Raw genomic sequence first — 16186 nt, forward strand, 5'->3', positions numbered from 1 at the left:
TAAAGAGAAATCCATTTTTTAGGCAATTTCGACTAAGTTAGAGTGCAAATAATGCCTATTGGAATAATAAAAAGTGTTTTAGAATTTGATTTTCAACCACCTCAGAAGACAGGTCTTATCAATCAAATCGACGCGAATTTATTTTGTACTGTATCTGGAAATATTTTGCTGCTAAACAGGAAGGCACTGGTGGTTCAGTGGTAGAATTCTCGCCTGCCACGCGGGAAGCCCGGGTTCGATTCCCGGCCAGTGCAATGTTTATTTTGTTTTTGGCTGGAAAACATCAAATGCAAATGTCAGTACCTATATTTTCTATAAAACTCCTGTGTTGTGTACTTAAATCGGTAAACTGCAAATTAAAATCATAGCTTTAACACAAGAAACAAAACCGAATTTCCTCCCCAAGGCTTCAATCGTTAGCAGAGTGGCGCAGTGGAAGCGTGCTGGGCCCATAACCCAGAGGTCCGAGGATCGAAACCTTGCTCTGCTAGAGGTGCGTCATTTTGTTGTCGAAGATATCAAGAAGAGAAACAAAACATTAGCAATTGTATTCGAGCCAATAAAGATTGTGTTTGTACAAAATTTCAAAACTACTCGCGCAAAATTATAGAGACTCTCTTGCAAGCTAAAAACTTTGTTTGATTGTTTTCAATGTGTCTTTATGATTTTGCGTTTGTATTTAAATATCCTGGAAAGCAGTTCAGAATCAGCCATATGCAGCTTCATGTGGTTTAGTTCTGATTACTGGGGGATTAGCTCAAATGGTAGAGCGCCCGCTTAGCATGCGGGAGGTACCGGGATCGATACCCGGATTCTCCAGATTTTTTTGCTTGGTAAAGAGAAATCCATTTTTTAGGCAATTTCGACTAAGTTAGAGTGCAAATAATGCCTATTGGAATAATAAAAAGTGTTTTAGAATTTGGTTTTCAACCACCTCAGAAGACAGGTCTTATCAATCAAATCGACGTGAATTTATTTTGTACTGTATCTGGAAATATTTTGCTGCTAAACAGGAAGGCACTGGTGGTTCAGTGGTAGAATTCTCGCCTGCCACGCGTGAAGCCCGGGTTCGATTACCTGCCAGTGCAATGTTTATTTTGTTTTTGGCTGGAAAACATCAAATGCAAATGTCAGTACCTATATTTTCTATTAAACTCCTGTGTTGTGTACTTAAATCGGTAAACTGCAAATTTAAAGCATAGCTTTAACACAAGAAACAAAACCGATTTTCCTTCCAAAGGCTTCAATGGTCAGCAGAGTGGCGCAGTGGAAGCATGCTGGGCCCATAACACAGAGGTCCGAGGATCGAAACCTTGCTCTGCTAGAGGTGCGTCATTTTTTTGGCGCTGATATCAAGAAGATAAACAAACATTAGCAATTGTATTCGAGCCAAAAAAGATTGTGTTTGTACAAAATTTCAAAACTACTCGCGCAAAATTATAGAGACTCTCTTGCAAGCTAAAAACTTTGTTTGATTGTTTTCAATGTGTCTTTATGATTTTGCGTTTGTATTTAAATATCCTGGAAAGCAGTTCAGAATCAGCCATATGCAGCTTCATGTGGTTTAGTTCTGATTACTGGGGGATTAGCTCAAATGGTAGAGCGCCCGCTTAGCATGCGGGAGGTACCGGGATCGATACCCGGATTCTCCAGAATTTTTCGCTTGGTAAAGAGAAATCCATTTTTTAGGCAATTTCGACTAAGTTAGAGTGCAAATAATGCCTATTGGAATAATAAAAAGCGTTTTAGAATTTGATTTTCAACCACCTCAGAAGACAGGTCTTATCAATCAAATCGACACGAATTTATTTTGTACTGTATCTGGAAATATTTTGCTGCTAAACAGGAAGGCACTGGTCGTTCAGTGGTAGAATTCTCGCCTGCCACGCGTGAAGCCCGGGTTCGATTTCCGGCCAGTGCAATGTTTCTTTTGTTTTTGGCTGGAAAACATCAAATGCAAATGTCAGTACCTATATTTTCTATTAAACTCCTGTGTTGTGTACTTAAATCGGTAAACTGCAAATTAAAAGCATAGCTTTAACACAAGAAACAAAACCGATTTTCCTTCCAAAGGCTTCAATGGTCAGCAGAGTGGCGCTGGTGGTTCAGTGGTAGAATTCTCGCCTGCCACGCGGGAGGCCCGGTTTCGATTCCCGGCCAGTGCAATGTTTATTTTGTTTTTGGCTGGAAAACATCAAATGCAAATGTCAGTACCTATATTTTCTATGAAACTCCTGTGTTGTGTACTTAAATCGGTAAACTGCAAATTAAAATCATAGCTTTAACACAAGAAAGAAAACCGAATTTCCTCCCCAAGGCTTCAATCGTTAGCAGAGTGGCGCAGTGGAAGCGTGCTGGGCCCATAACCCAGAGGTCCGAGGATCGAAACCTTGCTCTGCTAGAGGTGCGTCATTCTTTTGGCTCTGATATCAAGAAGATTTACAAACATTAGCAATTGTATTCGAGCCAAAAAAGATTGTGTTTGTACAAATTTCAAAACTACTCGCGCAAAATTATAGAGACTCTCTTGCAAGCTAAAAACTTTGTTTGATTGTTTTCAATGTGTCTTTATGATTTTGCGTTTGTATTTAAATATCCTGGAAAGCAGTTCAGAATCAGCCATATGCAGCTTCATGTGGTTTAGTTCTGATTACTGGGGGATTAGCTCAAATGGTAGAGCTCCCGCTTAGCATGCGGGAGGTACCGGGATCGATACCCGGATTCTCCAGATTTTTTTGCTTGGTAAAGAGAAATCCATTTTTTAGGCAATTTCGACTAAGTTAGAGTGCAAATAATGCCTATTGGAATAATAAAAAGTGTTTTAGAATTTGATTTTCAACCACCTCAGAAGACAGGTCTTATCAATCAAATCGACGCGAATTTATTTTGTACTGTATCTGGAAATATTTTGCTGCTAAACAGGAAGGCACTGGTGGTTCAGTGGTAGAATTCTCGCCTGCCACGCGGGAAGCCTGGGTTCGATTCCCGGCCAGTGCAATGTTTATTTTGTTTTTGGCTGGAAAACATCAAATGCAAATGTCAGTACCTATATTTTCTATTAAACTCCTGTGTTGTGTACTTAAATCGGTAAACTGCAAATTAAAAGCATAGCTTTAACACAAGAAACAAAACCGATTTTCCTTCCAAAGGCTTCAATGGTCAGCAGAGTGGCGCAGTGGAAGCGTGCTGGGCCCATAACCCAGAGGTCCGAGGATCGAAACCTTGCTCTGCTAGAGGTGCGTCATTTTTTTGGCGCTGATATCAAGAAGATAAACAAACATTAGCAATTGTATTCGAGCCAAAAAAGATTGTGTTTGTACAAAATTTCAAAACTACTCGCGCAAAATTATAGACTCTCTTGCAAGCTAAAAACTTTGTTTGATTGTTTTCAATGTGTCTTTATGATTTTGCGTTTGTATTTAAATATCCTGGAAAGCAGTTCAGAATCAGCCATATGCAGCTTCATGTGGTTTAGTTCTGATTACTGGGGGATTAGCTCAAATGGTAGAGCGCCCGCTTAGCATGCGGGAGGTACCGGGATCGATACCCGGATTCTCCAGATTTTTTCGCTTGGTAAAGAGAAATCCATTTTTTAGGCAATTTCGACTAAGTTAGAGTGCAAATAATGCCTATTGGAATAATAAAAAGCGTTTTAGAATTTGATTTTCAACCACCTCAGAAGACATGTCTTATCAATCAAATCGACACGAATTTATTTTGTACTGTATCTGGAAATATTCTGCTGCTAAACAGGAAGGCACTGGTGGTTCAGTGGTAGAATTCTCGCCTGCCACGCGGGAAGCCCGGGTTCGATTCCCGGCCAGTGCAATGTTTATTTTATTTTTGGCTGGAAAACATCAAATGCAAATGTCAGTACCTATATTTTCTATTAAACTCCTGTGTTGTGTACTTAAATCGGTAAACTGCAAATTAAAAGCATAGCTTTAACACAAGAAACAAAACCGATTTTCCTTCCAAAGGCTTCAATGGTCAGCAGAGTGGCGCAGTGGAAGCGTGCTGGGCCCAAAACCCAGAGGTCCGAGGATCGAAACCTTGCTCTGCTAGAGGTGCGTCATTTTTTTGGCGCTGATATCAAGAAGATAAACAAACATTAGCAATTGTATTCGAGCCAAAAAAGATTGTGTTTGTACAAAATTTCAAAACTACTCGCGCAAAATTATAGACTCTCTTGCAAGCTAAAAACTTTGTTTGATTGTTTTCAATGTGTCTTTATGATTTTGCGTTTGTATTTAAATATCCTGGAAAGCAGTTCAGAATCAGCCATATGCAGCTTCATGTGGTTTAGTTCTGATTACTGGGGGATTAGCTCAAATGGTAGAGCGCCCGCTTAGCATGCGGGAGGTACCGGGATCGATACCCGGATTCTCCAGATTTTTTCGCTTGGTAAAAAGAAATCCATTTTTTAGGCAATTTCGACTAAGTTAGAGTGCAAATAATGCCTATTGGAATAATAAAAAGCGTTTTAGAATTTGATTTTCAACCACCTCAGAAGACAGGTCTTATCAATCAAATCGACACGAGTTTATTTTGTACTGTATCTGGAAATATTTTGCTGCTAAACAGGAAGGCACTGGTCGTTCAGTGGTAGAATTCTCGCCTGCCACGCGGGAAGCCCGGGTTCGATTCCCGGCCAGTGCAATGTTTATTTTGTTTTTGGCTGGAAAACATCAAATGCAAATGTCAGTACCTATATTTTCTATTAAACTCCAGTGTTGTGTACTTAAATCGGTAAACTGCAAATTAAAAGCATAGCTTTAACACAAGAAACAAAACCGATTTTCCTTCCAAAGGCTTCAATGGTCAGCAGAGTGGCGCTGGTGGTTCAGTGGTAGAATTCTCGCCTGCCACGCGGGAGGCCCGGGTTCGATTCCCGGCCAGTGCAATGTTTATTTTGTTTTTGGCTGGAAAACATCAAATGCAAATGTCAGTACCTATATTTTCTATGAAACTCCTGTGTTGTGTACTTAAATCGGTAAACTGCAAATTAAAATCATAGCTTTAACACAAGAAACAAAACCGAATTTCCTCCCCAAGGCTTCAATCGTTAGCAGAGTGGCGCAGTGGAAGCGTGCTGGGCCCATAACCCAGAGGTCCGAGGATCGAAACCTTGCTCTGCTAGAGGTGCGTCATTCTTTTGGCTCTGATATCAAGAAGATTTACAAACATTAGCAATTGTATTCGAGCCAAAAAAGATTGTGTTTGTACAAAATTTCAAAACTACTCGCGCAAAATTATAGAGACTCTCTTGCGAGCTAAAAACTTTGTTTGATTGTTTTCAATGTGTCTTTATGATTTTGCGTTTGTATTTAAATATCCTGGAAAGCAGTTCAGAATCAGCCATATGCAGCTTCATGTGGTTTAGTTCTGATTACTGGGGGATTAGCTCAAATGGTAGAGCGCCCGCTTAGCATGCGGGAGGTACCGGGATCGATACCCGGATTCTCCAGATTTTTTTGCTTGGTGAAGAGAAATCCATTTTTTAGGCAATTTCGACTAAGTTAGAGTGCAAATAATGCCTATTGGAATAATAAAAAGTGTTTTAGAATTTGATTTTCAACCACCTCAGAAGACATGTCTTATCAATCAAATCGACGCGAATTTATTTTGTACTGTATCTGGAAATATTTTGCTGCTAAACAGGAAGGCACTGGTGGTTCAGTGGTAGAATTCTCGCCTGCCACGCGGGAAGCCTGGGTTCGATTCCCTGCCAGTGCAATGTTTATTTTGTTTTTGGCTGGAAAACATCAAATGCAAATGTCAGTACCTATATTTTCTATTAAACTCCTGTGTTGTGTACTTAAATCGGTAAACTGCAAATTAAAAGCATAGCTTTAACACAAGAAACAAAACCGATTTTCCTTCCAAAGGCTTCAATGGTCAGCAGAGTGGCGCAGTGGAAGCGTGCTGGGCCCATAACCCAGAGGTCCGAGGATCGAAACCTTGCTCTGCTAGAGGTGCGTCATTTTTTTGGCGCTGATATCAAGAAGATAAACAAACATTAGCAATTGTATTCGAGCCAAAACAGATTGTGTTTGTACAAAATTTCAAAACTACTCGCGCAAAATTATTGACTCTCTTGCAAGCTAAAAACTTTGTTTGATTGTTTTCAATGTGTCTTTATGATTTTGCGTTTGTATTTAAATATCCTGGAAAGCAGTTCAGAATCAGCCATATGCAGCTTCATGTGGTTTAGTTCTGATTACTGGGGGATTAGCTCAAATGGTAGAGCGCCCGCTTAGCATGCGGGAGGTACCGGGATCGATACCCGGATTCTCCAGATTTTTTCGCTTGGTAAAGAGAAATCCATTTTTTAGGCAATTTCGACTAAGTTAGAGTGCAAATAATGCCTATTGGAATAACAAAAAGCGTTTTAGAATTTGATTTTCAACCACCTCAGAAGACAGGTCTTATCAATCAAATCGACACGAATTTATTTTGTACTGTATCTGGAAATATTCTGCTGCTAAACAGGAAGGCACTGGTGGTTCAGTGGTAGAATTCTCGCCTGCCACGCGGGAGGCCCGGGTTCGATTCCCGGCCAGTGCAATGTTTATTTTGTTTTTGGCTGGAAAACATCAAATGCAAATGTCAGTACCTATATTTTCTATTAAACTCCTGTGTTGTGTACTTAAATCGGTAAACTGCAAATTAAAAGCATAGCTTTAACACAAGAAACAAAACCGAATTTCCTCCCCAATGCTTCTGTGGTCAGCAGAGTGGCGCAGTGGAAGCGTGCTGGGCCCATAACCCAGAGGTCCGAGGATCGAAACCTTGCTCTGCTAGAGGTGCGTCATTTTTTTGGCGCTGATATCAAGAAGATAAACAAACATTAGCAATTGTATTCGAGCCAATAAAGATTGTGTTTGTACAAAATTTCAAAAATACTCGCGCAAAATTATAGAGACTCTCTTGCAAGCTAAAAACTTTGTTTGATTGTTTTCAATGTGTCTTTATGATTTTGCGTTTGTATTTAAATATCCTGGAAAGCAGTTCAGAATCAGCCATATGCAGCTTCATGTGGTTTAGTTCTGATTACTGGGGGTTAGCCCAAATGGTAGAGCGCCCGCTTAGCATGCGGGAGGTACCGGGATCGATACCCGGATTCTTCAGATTTGTTCGCTTGGTAAAGAGAAATCCATTTTTTAGGCAATTTCGACTACGTTAGAGTGCAAATAATGCCTATCGGAATAATAAAAAGCGTTTTAGAATTTGATTTTCAACCACCTCAGAAGACAGGTCTTATCAATCAAATCGACGCGAATTTATTTTGTACTGTATCTGGAAATATTCTGCTGCTAAACAGGAAGGCACTGGTGGTTCAGTGGTAGAATTCTCGCCTGCCACGCGGGAGGCCCGGGTTCGATTCCCGGCCAGTGCAATGTTTATTTTGTTTTTGGCTGGAAAACATCAAATGCAAATGTCAGTACCTATATTTTCTATGAAACTCCTGTGTTGTGTACTTAAATCGGTAAACTGCAAATTAAAATCATAGCTTTAACACAAGAAACGAAACCGAATTTCCTCCCCAAGGCTTGAATCGTTAGCAGAGTGGCGCAGTGGAAGCGTGCTGGGCCCATAACCCAGAGGTCCGAGGATCGAAACCTTGCTCTGCTAGATGTGCGTCATTTTTTGGCGCTGATATCAAGAAGATAAACAAATATTAGCAATTGTATTCGAGCCAATAAAGATTGTGTTTGTACAAAATTTCAAAACTACTCGCGCAAAATTATAGAGACTCTCTTGCAAGCTAAAAACTTTGTTTGATTGTTTTCAATGTGTCTTTATGATTTTGCGTTTGTATTTAAATATCCTGGAAAGCAGTTCAGAATCAGCCATATGCAGCTTCATGTGGTTTAGATCTGATTACTGGGGGATTAGCTTAAATGGTAGAGCTCCCGCTTAGCATGCGAGAGGTAAGGGGATCGATACCCGGATTCTCCAGATTTTTTCGCTTGCTAAAGAGAAATCCATTTTTTAGGCAATTTCGACTACGTTAGAGTGCAAATAATGCCTATTTGAATAATAAAAAGTGTTTTAGAATTTGATTTTCAACCACCTCAGAAGACAGGTCTTATCAATCAAATCGACACGAATTTATTTTTTACTGTATCTGAAAATATTGTGCTGCTAAACAGGAAGGCACTAGTGGTTCAGTGGTAGAATTCTCGCCTGCCACGCGGGAGAACCGGGTTCGGTTCCCGGGCAGTGCAATGTTTATTTTGTTTTTGGCTGGAAAACATCAAATGCAAATGTCAGTACCTATATTTTCTATGAAACTCCTGTGTTGTGTACTTAAATCAGTAAACTGCAAATTAAAATCATAGCTTTAACACAAGAAACGAAACCGAATTTCCTCCCCAAGGCTTCAATCGTTAGCAGAGTGGCGCAGTGGAAGCGTGCTGGGCCCATAACCCAGAGGTCCGAGGATCGAAACCTTGCTCTGCTAGAGGTGCGTCATTTTTTTGTCGCTGATATCAAGAAGAGAAACAAAACATTAGCAATTGTATTCGAGCCAATAAAGATTGTGTTTGTAAAAAATTTCAAAACTACTCGCGCAAAATTATAGAGACTCTCTTGCAAGCTAAAAACTTTGTTTGATTGTTTTCAATGTGTCTTTATGATTTTGCGTTTGTATTTAAATATCCTGTAAAGCAGTTCAGAATCAGCCATATGCAGCTTCATGTGGTTTAGTTCTGATTACTGGGGGATTAGCTCAAATGGTAGAGCGCCCGCTTAGCATGCGGGAGGTACCGGGATCGATACCCGGATTCTCCAGATTTTTTCGCTTGGTAAAGAGAAATCCATTTTTTAGGCAATTTCGACTAAGTTAGAGTGCAAATAATGCCTATTGGAATAACAAAAAGCGTTTTAGAATTTGATTTTCAACCACCTCAGAAGACAGGACTTATCAATCAAATCGACACGAATTTATTTTGTACTGTATCTGGAAATATTCTGCTGCTAAACAGGAAGGCACTGGTGGTTCAGTGGTAGAATTCTCGCCTGCCACGCGGGAGGCCCGGGTTCGATTCCCGGCCAGTGCAATGTTTATTTTGTTTTTGGCTGGAAAACATCAAATGCAAATGTCAGTACCTATATTTTCTATGAAACTCCTGTGTTGTGTACTTAAATCGGTAAACTGCAAATTAAAAGCATAGCTTTAACACAAGAAACAAAACCGAATTTCCTCCCCAATGCTTCTGTGGTCAGCAGAGTGGCGCAGTGGAAGCGTGCTGGGCCCATAACCCAGAGGTCCGAGGATCGAAACCTTGCTCTGCTAGAGGTGCGTCATTTTTTTGGCGCTGATATCAAGAAGATAAACAAACATTAGCAATTGTATTCGAGCCAATAAAGATTGTGTTTGTACAAAATTTCAAAACTACTCGCGCAAAATTATAGAGACTCTCTTGCAAGCTAAAAACTTTGTTTGATTGTTTTCAATGTGTCTTTATGATTTTGCGTTTGTATTTAAATATCCTGGAAAGCAGTTCAGAATCAGCCATATGCAGCTTCATGTGGTTTAGTTCTGATTACTGGGGGATTAGCCCAAATGGTAGAGCGCCCGCTTAGCATGCGGGAGGTACCGGGATCGATACCCGGATTCTCCAGATTTTTTCGCTTGGTAAAGAGAAATCCATTTTTTAGGCAAATTCGACTACGTTAGAGTGCAAATAATGCCTATTGGAATAATAAAAAGCGTTTTAGAATTTGATTTTCAACCACCTCAGAAGACAGGTCTTATCAATCAAATCGACGCGAATTTATTTTGTACTGTATCTGGAAATATTCTGCTGCTAAACAGGAAGGCACTGGTGGTTCAGTGGTAGAATTCTCGCCTGCCACGCGGGAGGCCCGGGTTCGATTCCCGGCCAGTGCAATGTTTATTTTGTTTTTGGCTGGAAAACATCAAATGCAAATGTCAGTACCTATATTTTCTATGAAACTCCTGTGTTGTGTACTTAAATCGGTAAACTGCAAATTAAAATCATAGCTTTAACACAAGAAACGAAACCGAATTTCCTCCCCAAGGCTTCAATCGTTAGCAGAGTGGCGCAGTGGAAGCGTGCTGGGCCCATAACCCAGAGGTCCGAGGATCGAAACCTTGCTCTGCTAGAGGTGCGTCATTTTTTTGTCGCGGATATCAAGAAGAGAAACAAAACATTAGCAATTGTATTCGAGCCAATAAAGATTGTGTTTGTACAAAATTTCAAAACTACTCGCGCAAAATTATAGAGACTCTCTTGCAAGCTAAAAACTTTGTTTGATTGTTTTCAATGTGTCTTTATGATTTTGCGTTTGTATTTAAATATCCTGGAAAGCAGTTCAGAATCAGCCATATGCAGCTTCATGTGGTTTAGTTCTGATTACTGGGGGATTAGCTCAAATGGTAGAGCGCACGCTTAGCATGCGGGAGTTACCGGGATCGATACCCGGATTCTCCAGATTTTTTCGCTTGGTAAAGAGAAATCCATTTTTTAGGCAATTTCGACTAAGTTAGAGTGCAAATAATGCCTATTGGAATAATAAAAAGCGTTTTAGAATTAGTTTTTCAACCACCTCAGAAGACAGGTCTTATCAATCAAATCGACACGAATTTATTTTGTACTGTATCTGGAACTATTCTGCTGTTATACAGGAAGGCACTGGTGGTTCAGTGGTAGAATTCTCGCCTGCCACGCGGGAGGCCCGGGTTCGATTCCCGGCCAGTGCAATGTTTATTTTGTTTGTGGCTGGAAAACATCAAATGCAAATGTCAGTACCTATATTTTCTATTAAATTCCTGTGTTGTGTACTTAAATCGGTAAACTGCAAATAAAAAGCATAGCTTTAACACAAGAAACAAAACCGAATTTCCTCCCCAAGGCTTCAATCGTTAGCAGAGTGGCGCAGTGCAAGCGTGCTGGGCCCATAACCCAGAGGTCCGTGGATCGAAACCTTGCTCTGCTAGAGGTGCGTCATTTTTTTGTCGCTGATATCAAGAAGAGAAACAAAACATTAGCAATTGTATTCGAGCCAATAAAGATTGTGTTTGTACAAAATGTCAAAACTACTCGCGCAAAATTATAGAGACTCTCTTGCAAGCTAAAAACTTTGTTTGATTGTTTTCAATGTGTCTTTATGATTTTGCGTTTGTATTTAAATATCCTGGAAAGCAGTTCAGAATCAGCCATATGCAGCTTCATGTGGTTTAGTTCTGATTACTGGGGGATTAGCTCAAATGGTAGAGCGCCCGCTTAGCATGCGGGAGGTACCGGGATCGATACCCGGATTCTCCAGATTTTTTCGCTTGCTAAAGAGAAATCCATTTTTTAGGCAATTTCGACTACGTTAGAGTGCAAATAATGCCTATTGGAATAATAAAAAGCGTTTTAGAATTTGATTTTCAACCACCTCAGAAGACAGGTCTTATCAATCAAATCGACGCGAATTTATTTTGTACTGTATCTAGAAATATTCTGCTGCTAAACAGGAAGGCACTGGTGGTTCAGTGGTAGAATTCTCGCCTGCCACGCGGGAGGCCCGGGTTCGATTCCCGGCCAGTGCAATGTTTATTTTGTTTTTGGCTGGAAAACATCAAATGCAAATGTCAGTACCTATATTTTCTATGAAACTCCTGTGTTGTGTACTTAAATCGGTAAACTGCAAATTAAAAGCATAGCTTTAACACAAGAAACAAAACCGAATTTCCTCCCCAAGGCTTCAATGGTTAGATGAGTGGCGCAGTGGAAGCGTGCTGGGCCCATAACCCAGAGGTCCGAGGATCGAAACCTTGCTCTGCTAGAGGTGCGTCATTTTTTTGTCGCTGATATCAAGAAGAGAAACAAAACATTAGCAAATGTATTCGAGCCAATAAAGATTGTGTTTGTACAAAATTTCAAAACTACTCGCGCAAAATTATAGAGACTCTCTTGCAAGCTAAAAACTTTGTTTGATTGTTTTCAATGTGTCTTTATGATTTTGCGTTTGTATTTAAATATCCTGGAAAGCAGTTCAGAATCAGCCATATGCAGCTTCATGTGGTTTAGTTCTGATTACTGGGGGATTAGCTCAAATGGTAGAGCGCCCGCTTAGCATGCGGGAGGTACCGGAATCGATACCCGGATTCTCCAGATTTTTTCGCTTGGTAAAGAGAAATCCATTTTTTAGGCTATTTCGACTAAGTTAGAGTGCAAATAATGCCTATTGGAATAATAAAAAGTGTTTTAGAATTTGATTTTCAACCACCTCAGAAGACAGGTCTTATCAATCAAATCGACACGAATTTATTTTGTACTGTATCTGTAAATATTCTTCTGCTAAACAGGAAGGCACTGGTGGTTCAGTGGTAGAATTCTCGCCTGCCACGCGGGAGGCCCGGGTTCGATTCCCGGCCAGTGCAATGTTTATTTTGTTTTTGGCTGGAAAACATCAAATGCAAATGTCAGTACCTATATTTTCTAGGAAACTCCTGTGTTGTGTACTTAAATCGGTAAACTGCAAATTAAAAGCATAGCTTTAACACAAGAAACAAAACCGAATTTCCTCCCCAATGCTTCTGTGGTCAGCAGAGTGGCGCAGTGGAAGCGTGCTGGGCCCATAACCCAGAGGTCCGAGGATCGAAACCTTGCTCTGCTAGAGGTGCGTCATTTTTTGGCGCTGATATCAAGAAGATAAACAAATATTAGCAATTGTATTCGAGCCAATAAAGATTGTGTTTGTACAAAATTTCAAAACTACTCGCGCAAAATTATAGAGACTCTCTTGGAAGCTAAAAACTTTGTTTGATTGTTTTCAATGTGTCTTTATGATTTTGCGTTTGTATTTAAATATCCTGGAAAACAGTTCAGAATCAGCCATATGCAGCTTCATGTGGTTTAGTTCTGATTACTGGGGGATTAGCTCAAATGGTAGAGCGCCCGCTTAGCATGCGGGAGGTACTGGGATCGATACCCGGATTCTCCAGATTTTTTCGCTTGGTAAAGAGAAATCCATTTTTTAGGCAATTTCGACTAGGTTAGAGTGCAAATAATGGCTATTGGAATAATAAAAAGCGTTTTAGAATTTGATTTTCAACCACCTCAGAAGACAGGTCTTATCAATCAAATCGACACGAATTTATTTTGTACTGTATCTGGAAATATTCTGCTGCTAAACAGGAAGGCACTGGTGGTTTAGTGGTAGAATTCTCGCCTGCCACGCGGGAGGCCCGGGTTCGATTCCCGGCCAGTGCAATGTTTATTTTGTTTTTGGCTGGAAAACATCAAATGCAAATGTCAGTACCTATATTTTCTATGAAACTCCTGTGTTGTGTACTTAAATCGGTAAACTGCAAATTAAAAGCATAGCTTTAACACAAGAAACAAAACCGAATTTCTTCCCCAATGCTATTGTGGTCAGCAGAGTGGCGCAGTGGAAGCGTGCTGGGCCCATAACCCAGAGGTCCGAGGATCGAAACCTTGCTCTGATAGAGGTGCGTCATTTTTTTGGCGCTGATATCAAGAAGATAAACAAACATTAGCAATTGTATTCGAGCCAATAAAGATTGTGTTTGTACAAAATTTCAAAACTACTCGCGCAAAATTATAGAGACTCTCTTGCAAGCTAAAAACTTTGTTTGATTGTTTTCAATGTGTCTTTATGATTTTGCGTTTGTATTTAAATATCCTGGAAAGCAGTTCAGAATTAGCCATATGCAGCTTCATGTGGTTTAGTTTTGATTACTGGGGGATTAGCTCAAATGGTAGAGCGCCCGCTTAGCATGCGGGAGGTACCGGGATCGATACCCGGATTCTCCAGATTTTTTCGCTTGCTAAAGAGAAATCTCTTTTTTAGGCAATTTCGACTACGTTAGAGTGCAAATAATGCCTATTGGAATAATAAAAAGCGTTTTAGAATTTGATTTTCAACCACCTCAGAAGACAGGTCTTATCAATCAAATCGACGCGAATTTATTTTGTACTGTATCTAGAAATATTCTGCTGCTAATCAGGAAGGCACTGGTGGTTCAGTGGTAGAATTCTCGCCTGCCACGCGGGAGGCCCGGGTTCGATTCCCGGCCAGTGCAATGTTTATTTTGTTTTTGGCTGGAAAACATCAAATGCAAATGTCAGTACCTATATTTTCTATTAAACTCCTGTGTTGTGTAATTAAATCGGTAAACTGCAAATAAAAAGCATAGCTTTAACACAAGAAACAAAACCAAATTTCCTCCCCAATGCTTCTGTGGTCAGCAGAGTGGCGCAGTGGAAGCGTGCTGGGCCCATAACCCAGAGGTCCGTGGATCGAAACCTTGCTCTGCTAGAGGTGCGTCATTTTTTTGTCGCTGATATCAAGAAGAGAAACAAAACATTAGCAATTGTATTCGAGCCAATAAAGATTGTGTTTGTACAAAATGTCAAAACTACTCGCGCAAAATTATAGAGACTCTCTTGCTAGCTAAAAACTTTGTTTGATTGTTTTCAATGTGTCTTTATGATTTTGCGTTTGTATTTAAATATCCTGGAAAGCAGTTCAGAATCAGCCATATGCAGCTTCATGTGGTTTAGTTCTGATTACTGGGGGATTAGCTCAAATGGTAGAGCGCCCGCTTAGCATGCGGGAGGTACCGGGATCGATACCCGGATTCTCCAGATTTTTTCGCTTGCTAAAGAGAAATCCATTTTTTAGGCAATTTCGACTACGTTAGAGTGCAAATAATGCCTATTGGAATAATAAAAAGCGTTTTAGAATTTGATTTTCAACCACCTCAGAAGACAGGTCTTATCAATCAAATCGACGCGAATTTATTTTGTACTGTATCTAGAAATATTCTGCTGCTAAACAGGAAGGCACTGGTGGTTCAGTGGTAGAATTCTCGCCTGCCACGCGGGAGGCCCGGGTTCGATTCCCGGCCAGTGCAATGTTTATTTTGTTTTTGGCTGGAAAACATCAAATGCAAATGTCAGTACCTATATTTTCTATGAAACTCCTGTGTTGTGTACTTAAATCGGTAAACTGCAAATTAAAAGCATAGCTTTAACACAAGAAACAAAACCGAATTTCCTCCCCAAGGCTTCAATGGTTAGATGAGTGGCGCAGTGGAAGCGTGCTGGGCCCATAACCCAGAGGTCCGAGGATCGAAACCTTGCTCTGCTAGAGGTGCGTCATTTTTTTGTCGCTGATATCAAGAAGAGAAACAAAACATTAGCAAATGTATTCGATCCAATAAAGATTGTGTTTGTACAAAATTTCAAAACTACTCGCGCAAAATTATAGAGACTCTCTTGCAAGCTAAAAACTTTGTTTGATTGTTTTCAATGTGTCTTTATGATTTTGTGTTTGTATTTAAATATCCTGGAAAGCAGTTCAGAATCAGCCATATGCAGCTTCATGTGCTTTAGTTCTGATTACTGGGGGATTAGCTCAAATGGTAGAGCGCCCGCTTAGCATGCGGGAGGTACCGGAATCGATACCCGGATTCTCCAGATTTTTTCGCTTGGTAAAGAGAAATCCATTTTTTAGGCTATTTTGACTAAGTTAGAGTGCAAATAATGCCTATTGGAATAATAAAAAGTGTTTTAGAATTTGATTTTCAACCACCTCAGAAGACAGGTCTTATCAATCAAATCGACACGAATTTATTTTGTACTGTATCTGTAAATATTCTTCTGCTAAACAGGAAGGCACTGGTGGTTCAGTGGTAGAATTCTTGCCTGCCACGCGGGAGGCCCGATTTTCCTTCCAAAGGCTTAAATGGTTAGCAGAGTGGCGCAGTGGAAGCGTGCTGGGCCCATAACCCAGACGTCCGAGGATCGAAACCTTGCTCTGATAGAGGTGCGTCATTTTTTGGCGCTGATATCAAGAAGATAAACAAATATTAGCAATTGTATTCGAGCCAATAAAGATTGTGTTTGTACAAAATTTCAAAACTACTCGCGCAAAATTATAGAGACTCTCTTGCAAGCTAAAAACTTTGTTTGATTGTTTTCAATGTGTCTTTATGATTTTGCGTTTGTATTTAAATATCCTGGAAAGCAGTTCAGAATCAGCCATATGCAGCTTCATGTGGTTTAGTTCTGATTACTGGGGGATTAGCTCAAATGGTAGAGCGCCCGCTTATCATGCGGGAGGTACCGGGATCGGTAAATTAAAAGCATAGCTTTAACAGAAGAAACAAAACCGAATTTCCTCCCCAAGGCTTCAATCG

General features: G+C 40.2%; 31 non-coding genes across 31 annotated transcripts; all 31 read left to right on the forward strand.

Annotated features, from left to right (window-relative positions):
- The first annotated feature begins 183 nt into the window (after window positions 1-183).
- On the forward strand, window positions 184-254 carry Trnag-gcc. The gene has a single exon. It is a non-coding gene; the product is annotated as a tRNA-Gly (tRNA).
- A 492-nt stretch (window positions 255-746) lies between these two features.
- Trnaa-agc lies at window positions 747-819 on the forward strand. Its single transcript has one exon. It is a non-coding gene; the product is annotated as a tRNA-Ala (tRNA).
- Window positions 820-1579: 760 nt separating this feature from the next.
- Window positions 1580-1652, forward strand: Trnaa-agc. The gene has a single exon. It is a non-coding gene; the product is annotated as a tRNA-Ala (tRNA).
- A 198-nt stretch (window positions 1653-1850) lies between these two features.
- Window positions 1851-1921, forward strand: Trnag-gcc. The gene has a single exon. It is a non-coding gene; the product is annotated as a tRNA-Gly (tRNA).
- A 173-nt stretch (window positions 1922-2094) lies between these two features.
- On the forward strand, window positions 2095-2165 carry Trnag-gcc. Its single transcript has one exon. It is a non-coding gene; the product is annotated as a tRNA-Gly (tRNA).
- A 490-nt stretch (window positions 2166-2655) lies between these two features.
- Window positions 2656-2728, forward strand: Trnaa-agc. The gene has a single exon. It is a non-coding gene; the product is annotated as a tRNA-Ala (tRNA).
- A 198-nt stretch (window positions 2729-2926) lies between these two features.
- Window positions 2927-2997, forward strand: Trnag-gcc. Its single transcript has one exon. It is a non-coding gene; the product is annotated as a tRNA-Gly (tRNA).
- A 489-nt stretch (window positions 2998-3486) lies between these two features.
- Trnaa-agc lies at window positions 3487-3559 on the forward strand. Its single transcript has one exon. It is a non-coding gene; the product is annotated as a tRNA-Ala (tRNA).
- Window positions 3560-3757: 198 nt separating this feature from the next.
- Window positions 3758-3828, forward strand: Trnag-gcc. Its single transcript has one exon. It is a non-coding gene; the product is annotated as a tRNA-Gly (tRNA).
- Window positions 3829-3992: 164 nt separating this feature from the next.
- On the forward strand, window positions 3993-4064 carry Trnal-caa. The gene has a single exon. It is a non-coding gene; the product is annotated as a tRNA-Leu (tRNA).
- Window positions 4065-4317: 253 nt separating this feature from the next.
- Trnaa-agc lies at window positions 4318-4390 on the forward strand. Its single transcript has one exon. It is a non-coding gene; the product is annotated as a tRNA-Ala (tRNA).
- A 198-nt stretch (window positions 4391-4588) lies between these two features.
- Trnag-gcc lies at window positions 4589-4659 on the forward strand. Its single transcript has one exon. It is a non-coding gene; the product is annotated as a tRNA-Gly (tRNA).
- A 173-nt stretch (window positions 4660-4832) lies between these two features.
- Trnag-gcc lies at window positions 4833-4903 on the forward strand. Its single transcript has one exon. It is a non-coding gene; the product is annotated as a tRNA-Gly (tRNA).
- A 491-nt stretch (window positions 4904-5394) lies between these two features.
- Trnaa-agc lies at window positions 5395-5467 on the forward strand. The gene has a single exon. It is a non-coding gene; the product is annotated as a tRNA-Ala (tRNA).
- Window positions 5468-5665: 198 nt separating this feature from the next.
- Window positions 5666-5736, forward strand: Trnag-gcc. Its single transcript has one exon. It is a non-coding gene; the product is annotated as a tRNA-Gly (tRNA).
- A 489-nt stretch (window positions 5737-6225) lies between these two features.
- Trnaa-agc lies at window positions 6226-6298 on the forward strand. Its single transcript has one exon. It is a non-coding gene; the product is annotated as a tRNA-Ala (tRNA).
- A 198-nt stretch (window positions 6299-6496) lies between these two features.
- Window positions 6497-6567, forward strand: Trnag-gcc. Its single transcript has one exon. It is a non-coding gene; the product is annotated as a tRNA-Gly (tRNA).
- A 761-nt stretch (window positions 6568-7328) lies between these two features.
- Window positions 7329-7399, forward strand: Trnag-gcc. Its single transcript has one exon. It is a non-coding gene; the product is annotated as a tRNA-Gly (tRNA).
- Window positions 7400-8723: 1324 nt separating this feature from the next.
- Trnaa-agc lies at window positions 8724-8796 on the forward strand. The gene has a single exon. It is a non-coding gene; the product is annotated as a tRNA-Ala (tRNA).
- A 198-nt stretch (window positions 8797-8994) lies between these two features.
- Window positions 8995-9065, forward strand: Trnag-gcc. Its single transcript has one exon. It is a non-coding gene; the product is annotated as a tRNA-Gly (tRNA).
- Window positions 9066-9827: 762 nt separating this feature from the next.
- Trnag-gcc lies at window positions 9828-9898 on the forward strand. Its single transcript has one exon. It is a non-coding gene; the product is annotated as a tRNA-Gly (tRNA).
- Window positions 9899-10661: 763 nt separating this feature from the next.
- On the forward strand, window positions 10662-10732 carry Trnag-gcc. Its single transcript has one exon. It is a non-coding gene; the product is annotated as a tRNA-Gly (tRNA).
- A 492-nt stretch (window positions 10733-11224) lies between these two features.
- Trnaa-agc lies at window positions 11225-11297 on the forward strand. Its single transcript has one exon. It is a non-coding gene; the product is annotated as a tRNA-Ala (tRNA).
- A 198-nt stretch (window positions 11298-11495) lies between these two features.
- Window positions 11496-11566, forward strand: Trnag-gcc. Its single transcript has one exon. It is a non-coding gene; the product is annotated as a tRNA-Gly (tRNA).
- Window positions 11567-12329: 763 nt separating this feature from the next.
- On the forward strand, window positions 12330-12400 carry Trnag-gcc. Its single transcript has one exon. It is a non-coding gene; the product is annotated as a tRNA-Gly (tRNA).
- A 490-nt stretch (window positions 12401-12890) lies between these two features.
- Window positions 12891-12963, forward strand: Trnaa-agc. Its single transcript has one exon. It is a non-coding gene; the product is annotated as a tRNA-Ala (tRNA).
- A 198-nt stretch (window positions 12964-13161) lies between these two features.
- On the forward strand, window positions 13162-13232 carry Trnag-gcc. Its single transcript has one exon. It is a non-coding gene; the product is annotated as a tRNA-Gly (tRNA).
- Window positions 13233-13723: 491 nt separating this feature from the next.
- Window positions 13724-13796, forward strand: Trnaa-agc. The gene has a single exon. It is a non-coding gene; the product is annotated as a tRNA-Ala (tRNA).
- A 198-nt stretch (window positions 13797-13994) lies between these two features.
- On the forward strand, window positions 13995-14065 carry Trnag-gcc. Its single transcript has one exon. It is a non-coding gene; the product is annotated as a tRNA-Gly (tRNA).
- A 492-nt stretch (window positions 14066-14557) lies between these two features.
- Trnaa-agc lies at window positions 14558-14630 on the forward strand. The gene has a single exon. It is a non-coding gene; the product is annotated as a tRNA-Ala (tRNA).
- A 198-nt stretch (window positions 14631-14828) lies between these two features.
- Trnag-gcc lies at window positions 14829-14899 on the forward strand. The gene has a single exon. It is a non-coding gene; the product is annotated as a tRNA-Gly (tRNA).
- The last annotated feature ends 1287 nt before the right edge of the window (window positions 14900-16186 follow it).

Source organism: Nematostella vectensis, chromosome 8 (genome assembly GCF_932526225.1).
Source record: "Nematostella vectensis chromosome 8, jaNemVect1.1, whole genome shotgun sequence".
In the NCBI taxonomy this organism is placed as follows: Eukaryota; Metazoa; Cnidaria; class Anthozoa; order Actiniaria; family Edwardsiidae; genus Nematostella; species Nematostella vectensis.